The 9,517-nt window shown below is 39.7% G+C and overlaps 1 pseudogene; it reads left to right on the forward strand.

Moving 5' to 3' along the window:
• Positions 1-656: 656 nt before the first annotated feature.
• On the forward strand, positions 657-5,702 carry LOC103162485 (annotated as a pseudogene).
• Positions 5,703-9,517: the final 3,815 nt, after the last annotated feature.

A 9,517-nucleotide genomic window follows, 5' to 3' on the forward strand; every position in this document is an offset into this window, starting at 1 on the left:
TGAAACATGAAACATGTGTGACATCATTTCATTATTGGAGGACCCAAGCTGAATAACAAAGGAAATACCAAAACATTTCCCGACTGCATATGATGCAATGTGGTTCTTATCACAATACCTCCTCAAACTGTGATCCAAAGTAAGTGTCTCACCCACTTAACTTGCTTCTTGTTGAGTATTTGTTCACAGAAGTGGTGAAAATTATTAGTAAAAAATATAATTTAAATAGTTCCATTTGGCTAATGGATGACATACTGGAAAAGTCATATTTAGAGTCAACCAGGATGAAAACCAGGTTTTTGGAATAGCAGTGTGTCAATGGAAAGATGTTTAAGATTGTACGTGTTACACTCTGCATTAGACAATTTCTACTTTGGGTTATACACAAATGGGGTGGGGTTAACAGAATTTTGGAAACAGTACTATTCAAGTTATTGAAGCTAACCTAGCTAGAAATGATGGTGACATGGGTAGAAGCACTGAAGGTTAAGAGAACCATGGCAAGAACTGAAGTGGAAACATTGACATACACTGGAAACTTACTTGATCACAGGATCAGAAAAAAAAAAGCCAACTATAAATTTCAAATTTCTTGTTTTGACAGCAAGATGCATAGCTGTTCAATGTTCCTAATGAGGAAGGTCTCAACAAGTCACATGGAAAATTACTTGCCAAGCACGGGTGGTGCTGAAGATAGTCGAGTACCTTTGAGTCATAGAAAGATTGTGTCTAGGACCAGTACGTCTTGGGGTCTAGAAACCCATCTGCTACTGGTCTGGTTTCACCAAGGCCAGTGCCAAAGGTCACCTTGGCCATTCAAAAACCACCTTCTGCTAAGTCACATAGCTGGTGTTCAACACCATGGGAATGGAATGACTGGAGGAACATGCAAATATCTGGGAGCTTTGAGTTGTTACAGGAAAAGTCTGGGAACTGGGTGCATCCATTTTTTTTTTTTTAATGTTGTAGGCAATTAGTGAGCAAAAACAGCTGCTATGGTTAAACTGTTAAAAATGCTAGAGCAAGTGAAACAGAACATATGGGGTAGGTTTTAGCTCCAAAACACTGCTTTGAGGATAATATTGACATGATTTGCCTATCATATTTTTCCTCTTTGAAAGTGATTTGCATAACCCTTCCTAGAAATAGACTCCATATGTGTTTTAGTATTTTGGTGGAAGAGGTGTAAACTCAAGCTTTTTGAAGGAAAGCCAGCTACAAATCTCTTGCTGCAGCCAGGAAACATCTATCTTCAAGAGAAATGAGGATCCTCAACAGAAAAGCAACCAAGGGAAGAGAATTGGCAAATGGATAGTTAGTGGAAACTAGATGCATTGCATTAACCTTAGAAAATATTCTAGGTATGTATTGCCAGTCTCTGACTTTAAGAACAGACTCAAATTACTGAGCTAATTATGCTTATGTTACAAAGTTAGAAAGTGCCAGAGCCAGGGTTCAAACCAGTTTTATTTGCTTGAAAAAAAAAAGTGGTTCTTCAAAGGCAAAAGTAGTCTATCTGGATTTGAACTTGTATAGTAGTTCTGAAAATATTTTTCCTTGTTCAATAGCCTAGAACTTATGTGAAAATAGTCTCTGAATATGATCATCTAAATTACCACACTGGACTTGAGTGATACATTCCAGGGTGACCCTGAAATCTATATTATAACACACATTCAAAAGACTATGGTTCATATTCATATTTTAGGAATACTTTATGGGAGATATTCAATGAATCATATAACAGCCAGCTATCCAAGAAGACTACAGATAGGAACGTAAAATATGAGAAGAAATTTAATGCATGTTCCTCACAAAATGTATTGGCAGAAGTGTTTTTCAGAGATATGTATTACTGAAATATCCTCAACTTATGTTAATGGAAGGCATGCTAGACAAGTAATGTTTAAACCTTATTTCCAACCCCCAAAATGATGCAAGTGTGCAGGTTATCTTTGGGAAAAAAATCACTTAACTTCTGCATGTTTTCTTTCCCACATTACTCATAATGATAGCAGTGGTGAATGGTAATATCTGGTACATTTGTCCCTTAGAGTTCACACCCACCTTTGTTTAGAGGTAGATGGATCAGGAAGACAAAAGACATGAATGTATTTGCTTTGAAAAACAACTCAAGTATTTCTTGTAGTTTGACACTCTGAGTTATTTTGCATATAAATAAAATGAAAATATTCCAAACTTTAGTAGCTCTATCTTTTCTGTACAAATATGATTATACTTCAAAACTACCACATAGCTTAATAGAAATATCTAAAAAAAACTATTTCTAGGCCACTCTACATTGCTTACAGCCTTCCAGGTACGCATGAACATATTCTTCGGGTTATTCTAACAGATTTCTGGAGTTGATAGCTACTGCGCTAACTTCAAATTATTCAAATACATTTGCATTTCTATGTGAATCAGTCTTCATTGTTTTAATAAAATGCCTAACAACTTAAAAAGAGGGGTTAATTTAGCAGCTTCAAAGATTTGATCCATGGCCCTCTACTTTTATGTGTGATGAGTATGTCCTAAGGGCAGAGAGGTCATTAAAAAGCATAGGTACATACCTCATGAACTCAAGAAACCAGAGAGAAAGATGAAAGTCCTAGGGATAGCATATATTCTTCAAAGGTACCTACTTTACCCAACTGTATCTCATCTCCTAACTTTCTGACACCTTCTCACGATACCATCAAATAAACAGAGTGATTCACTGATGATGTGCAGAGTCCTCATGAGGCAATAACTTCCCAATGGCTCATCATCTGAGAGCCAAGTCTTTAACACATGAGCTTTGGAAGGACATTTTAGATCCAAACCATACCAAGGATTCTCTGTTGCCTATGGGGCAGTCTAGTTTACTGAGCCTGGAACACAAACCTTTTTTCTTGTTCTATTTCTTCAGTGAATTTCCTGCTCCTGCCCTATTAATGACTATCATAAATCTAATGGAAGCAACTTGGACTACTTGCTTTCCTCCAGCTACACTATAGTTGCCATATTTTGGCCTTTGGTTTTGTTTTCTTTTATGCCCTCATGTATATCCATTTGTCACATCATCTACTAGATGTCTTTTCTTCTTCTGAAGTCAGGGGAAATTTTGGATATTACCAACTACTATAGTATTAGCTACATAACAGTCAAATCGATTTTTAATTAAGACAGTGTACAATCTTAGATATGTTCTGAAGTTAAATAACTACAAGGTCATTTGATAGCTCAACATCATTACTCATGTTCCTCCTGTCTTTCCAATCATCCAACTTAGAGTAACTCCTTCTGGTAAATTTAAAACATCTACTACAGTTCTGAGGGTCTATGCTGATATCATCAGTGGGTGATAAGAGTTTTTGTTGTCTTTTATTTCTTCTTAAGAACAAGGTAATCTTTGTAGTAATCTAGCTATCAGACTTTCCTATACATTCTATTGTCTAAAATTATGTCATATAACTGTTCAGAAATCAGTCACTAGCAAGGGCAACTCAATGTCTGTGCTGAGACACTACAGTGTTCCCTCAATGAAAGACATGTCCATGCTAACTCAGTAGACTTAGTAATACGGACTTGTGACAATGGGGGGGGGGTATGATAGGCCAAGCTGATAACTCCTTTTTTCAATAAATCACATCATTTCAATTTATGCAATAATTATCTGTTCCTATGTCTAGTTTCCATTATTAAATTTAAGCCTCTTGGGAGATAAGTTTTCAGTTAATGATACAAGTTACATTTCAGATTCAGATACACTTGTGTTGAAATTGAAGAAACAAACTCATCCCAGTTTGCCCTACCTACCCCCTTAGAAACTTATTACTCTTGAGCAAACTGGGACAGCTGGTCACCCCTGTTGAAATCACATGTGCTTCCCTGTAATACAAATACTGGTAGCTTGTTCACTCAATCCTTCAGTGTTTCATTCAAGGATTACTTCTTCAATGTCCATCTGACATGTACCAGACACTATTCGGAGAGCGCTTGTTTTTCTGAACACTCTGACATTACATTAGCTCTCCCATTTCCCGAAATCATGCCAAAAGTGCCCTTGGACTGCCTTGTGTGTGACCCTCCCATCACTCATAGACAACGTCAGAGGAAGCCTGGCCACCTGACGAATGGTGCTTGGGAAATCCCCAGAAGTTTTCACACACTGTTTCTGGCTTGAAAAACAAAACACCCATAAAAACAGCCAAGGGTCCTGATCTGCTCAGGGAACATGATGTCCTCTCCTGTTTGCAAGGCCATTTCTTGGACAAACAGCTGCTCTGTTTGCTATGTTTGCTGGACTTTTGGCCCTGCACAGTCACTATGAGGCAAGGCACATCTCAGACAAACGAGCCAGTGAAATGAGGTAATTGTGGCTTTCGATGAATGCTATTTCTGTCTCCTAGGCAATGCTGGCTGGGATGTGGAGAACAAGAGGTAGTGTATCTGACATGTTATGGCTCTCTTTGCTAAATAGAGATAGATGACACAGGAGTGGGAAAGTTCCCCTCCTGTACAATTCCCTGAATGATGAGTGAATGTACCATGCAATCCTATTCTCAGTTGAGACCAGCCCCATGTGGGAAATTCCTTCCAACTGCCATAAATTGTCTACTCTGTTGCCAAAGTGATTCTTAGATTTGAGTCCATAGAGCTTCATGGAACCTAATCTATAAGCCAATCATGGTGTGTGTGTGTGTGTGGGGTGTGTGTGTGAGTGATATTTAATGTTTACCTTCCCCACAACTTTTGGAAAAAGATACCATTAGTGTACCTACTGTAAAGAACAACAAAACATGAGTTAACATAAGAGAAACCCTTGACATATAAGTAATCCATAAAGAGGATGTGTGTAAATAAAATATTATAGCTAGAGTTATTTATATCATTTCTAGTGTATCTGATACACTCTTCTGACCTCCACAAGTGTGCCAGGCACACACTTAGTGAACATATTTACATGTAGGCAAAACACCAATACACAAAAATAAACAAATAAATAAAACTATAAAGTAACAACTTGGTCTAGTATGATCCTTCAGGAATCTACAGGATCATACTTGTAGTGAAGAATGCTCTAGATACCTTTCCCAATGACTCCATTCTGCTCTTTGAAGATTCAGTGAGCCTGGCCTATCAGCGGGCCCAGAAGGTGGGCTGTACCTTTCTACGGCATGTCCTTATCTTGGGGCCTTTACTGGATGTGGTCAAAGAGATGCTGGTAAATGACGTTAACTGGCAAGTTCTGCAGATGCCCGCTTGAGGTGATGAAGGCTTCCCAACAAGCTATTAAGCGGGGTGTCAAAGACTGCCTGTTTGTGGACTACAAGAAGAGGAGTGGCTATTTTGATGCTACCACCGTGGCTTCCATAAAGGATATCACAGAAAAGAACAGGCACTATCTTCTGGACATCGCCCCACATGCCATTGAGAGGCTGCATCATACACACATCTACACCATTATCATCTTCATGTGCTACAAGAACACCAAACACATCAAGGAGCAGAGAGACCCTGTCTACTTGAGGGGCAAAGTAACGCAGAGGCATTCCAAATAGCAATTTGAGACAGCACAGAAGATTGGTCAAGAATACAGCAGGTATTTCACAGGCGTTGTCCAAGGTGGAGCCCTGTAGGGCATTTGCACTCAGATCCTGGCAAAGCTCAATCAAGAACAAAGTAAAGTCCTGTGGATCCCTGCTTGCCCATCCTAGCAGAAAGCTGTGCCAGAGGCACATCCATGACCAGGATGGTGGGGACAGCTGGCTGGCTCTTCTGTAGCCCCATAGAGGTCTGTCTATCTATGGACGTGGAACCAGGACTCCAGGAACATCTTCTTTGTAGATGGAGAGAACCCAAGATTTGGTCCCAGCTGGTGGATGGCACTACTTACATGTCCACTTAGAAGCAAAAAAGCAGAAACACAAAAGACTTGATCCTCCCAAAGCCAGCCAAGCAGAGGTGCTGTGTGCAGGACCTTGCTGATCACAAGTTTACAAGCCTTTTCTAGGTATTTGGTTGTGTATGTTTACTTGAATGGCTCCATGTCAGTGTTCAGCCCCTGATCCCAACCCCTCTGTCACTCCCTGTTGGTTTGATGTTCCTGTCTTGGGCAGGACAATTCTGGAACCTCATTTGCGGGGAGCTGCTTTGATACAGGAAGTTTCTGTCAGTGGGACCAGAGCTTTGACAGACTTCCTGCTCCTTGATAGCCCCTCTCCTGAAAGACATCACAACTGCCGGTGCTCACATCACTGTTGTTACCAGAATCAGTGCCCTGGTGGGGCCCACTTTCCACTGCAGCACTTTCCTCCAATACACGGAAGGCAGCTTTGGCATTCTTGCAGCTTCACCTCTTGGCCTTTCTACTGCCCCACCCCCGGCCTCTTGTTTCTTCTCCAGCTGAATTTATATTTAAGCATCATGTCTAGTCCATCAGAGCTTTGTGGTTCCTCAATGATTCGGTTGGGTCCTCAGCAGGGGACATGGGCATGCCATTCATTCCTGTAGACTCTGAGAAGCCCAGCAGCCTTTGTCAGTACAAGGTGGCAGGGTAACCCTTACTTTGGCACAGGTGTACCAGCTCTTTTTGGCATGAAACTAACCATGTCACAGACTTTGAAATAAGAGCTTATAGTGGGTATAATGGTAATACTCATCTATTGAAAATCTAAGAAAAAAATCTGGGTGTTTTTCATCTTCCTTGGAACAACATTCTCAGCCTGACTCCACAAACACATCTCCATTCTTTGTTGGGTATCTTTTAAAAAAAAAAAAAAAAAAAAAAACAACCATTTTATCCTCCCACCCCCGCCACACCATACTTCTGATGCCAGATCTATCTGCTAAAAAGCTGATGCGGTGTCCCTTCTTCAACTGTGTGTCCTATTAATAGGTACTGTGCTGGGTTCTGTGTATCATTGAGGTAGGACCTATATTTTAATACTGTTCCTAACATTTCATTTTATTAGTAAGAAATCTCTGATTTCACTTTATTCTTTGTAATTCTAGACATTAGATTGTAGTTTAGCCATTATTGAAAAAATTTTTAACAGGGATATATTTTCTTGCACAGCTATTTAAAAAGAGAGCAAGAGTTGCAGCCCTCAAGGCTGTTCTGTGCCTTACAGGCACACATTTTCTAGCTCAGACAACTGAGAGACGCTGCTGACCACTCTCAAGGTCTTGCTTGCACACTTGAGGGACAAGGACTATTTCCCTGGTCATAGGGCCCTATTCTTCCATCATCGGTCAGGCAGGTATGGATCTGACAGGTGGGCATGCTGTACTAAAATGTTACTTTGTATCAAAAATAAAACAGACTTCAGTACAACAAATAAAGGTCAGTTTGTGAAAAAAAAAGAATTGTTGTAAAAAGGTAGGGGTTTAAAACCTTCTGAATGTGGGTGCCAGATAGTAGGCTAGAGCAGTCTATGGGACCTATGACAGTGGAGCCAGTCTTTATCCCTAGACCACAAATGGACTTTGGGAGTCCATTCCCTATGAAGGTATACTATTGCAACCCAGATATGAGAAAGAGGATCTAGGCCCTCCACAAATAATGTGGCAGACTTTGATGGTCCCCTGTGGAGGGCCTCACTATCCTTGGGGAGCAGGTAGGGGGTGGGTTGGTGGGGTCAGTGGGGAGAATGGGAGGATAGGAGGGTGAAGGAAGCGGGGATTGATATGTAAATAAGAGTGCTTCTAAAATAAAAGAAAAAATATCAGACATCTACTGAAGGCCATCGTATTTTTATCTTAGAGATCTTTGGCACCAGTTTAATCTTTCCAATTCCAGTTTCTTTATGACCAAACTGGAGATAAGCACTGTATGCGAATTTTCCTCAACATTATGAGACATAATGTATATGAAAACTCTAGCAAAATGGATGGTTTTTAATGCATGCAAGCTCTGTAAATGGTCATTGTGCATTATTACTATTTGCATAGTCTTCACCAGCTACTAAGAAGACTTTCATTGTCTGTCCTTAGTTGATGAACTAGGATGGAAACCACTGAATTCGAATTAGATATTACTATATTATTAGATATATTAGATATATTTATAACTGTGACTGCATGATCATAGTGTCACTTCATGAAAATCTTTCTCATTCAGGGAAACACATGTTGTTCTGCCATTATGTGCTATCCAGTCAACATAGTGAGATTTCCCAGCTTCAACTGTGTTGGAGTTCAGACTCCAGTCCCTTGCCAAGCTTCTTACGTCTCCTAACATATATATATATATATATATATATATATATATATATATATATATATGATCTTCTTTGCCTAACTTCATTGATTTTTCCTCATTGCTGAGCAATATAACTCTCTCTTTAAACAACTCGCCTCTATCTTGCCCTAAAGGCCTGTTTCACCTTCCACTGAACGAAATCAATCAATGTATTTTTATAGGCAAAGCTTTTGCTACCTTGGGAAGAATTTTTGTGATAGCAGTTAGGTTTATATACACAGGATTTTTTTCTCTCCAATTAAGTTAGAAACATGTGTGCAATCTGGAAGGCCCCATTTAAACCGAACCACATTTAAAGGCAAGTGTGAACATTAAAGACGGTACCAACTAACATGCATTATTTGAGCTGAAAAATTAAAGGATGTGATTATCCTCAGTCTCAATACTCCACTCTCCTTGGAGGATTCTCAGGTGATAGTGAAGTAGACCCAATTATATAAGCAACCAACACATCAGAGTGAACATTCATCACCAGCGAAGTGTAACACATTGTAAACCAGTGAAGGACTTAGGAAGGGTAAGAATGGGAAAGATTTTAGACATTTACTCTGGGTTTAAAATCACACTGTGCATTCAATCAAACAACAGAATAAAAGTCCCCAGTAAACAAGATAATCAGTACTAAGAAGGGAGAACCCTAATCCTAGAGGAGATATTCATTCACACAAAAACCTCATTATGAAATATTGAGGAGTTGGTCTACGAAGTCTTTATAAACTCTTATATTTGTGCTTATCTAATGGGAAAAAAGGAGGCCAGAAGTGAAAATCAACCAAATATTATTTCAGAAAGTATTTCTCCCCATGAGTACATACTTTATACATAGGTTTCTAAAAATAAAACTCAAGAAATTCACCATCTGAGGACCACAGTGCCAGTGTATACCTGGCATTCAGCCAGAGTATCACACATGGTGTTGCATGGTATAGGCCAAGGTTTCTGTCCCACCTGGTCCAGCAGCCCCTTAGTGCCAAAAAACACACAGAGGCTTATATTAATTATAAACTGTCCGATGGTTCAGGCTTCATATTGCTAGCTCTCTCATAGTTATTAACCCATCTTATTAATCAAGGTATCTCCATGTGGTCTTGGTTTACTGGAGAATGCCTGGAGTCCTATCTTCCCTGTAGCTACATGGTGTCTCTCTCTCAACTGTTTCTCTGCCTCTTCTCTTTCCAGAATTCTCCTGGTCTGGTAAACCCACCTGTACTTCCTGCCTGGCTACTAGCCAATCAGTATTTATTTTTTCAACTAATCAGAGAAACATAC

Source organism: Cricetulus griseus, chromosome 2 (genome assembly GCF_003668045.3).
Source record: "Cricetulus griseus strain 17A/GY chromosome 2, alternate assembly CriGri-PICRH-1.0, whole genome shotgun sequence".
In the NCBI taxonomy this organism is placed as follows: Eukaryota; Metazoa; Chordata; class Mammalia; order Rodentia; family Cricetidae; genus Cricetulus; species Cricetulus griseus.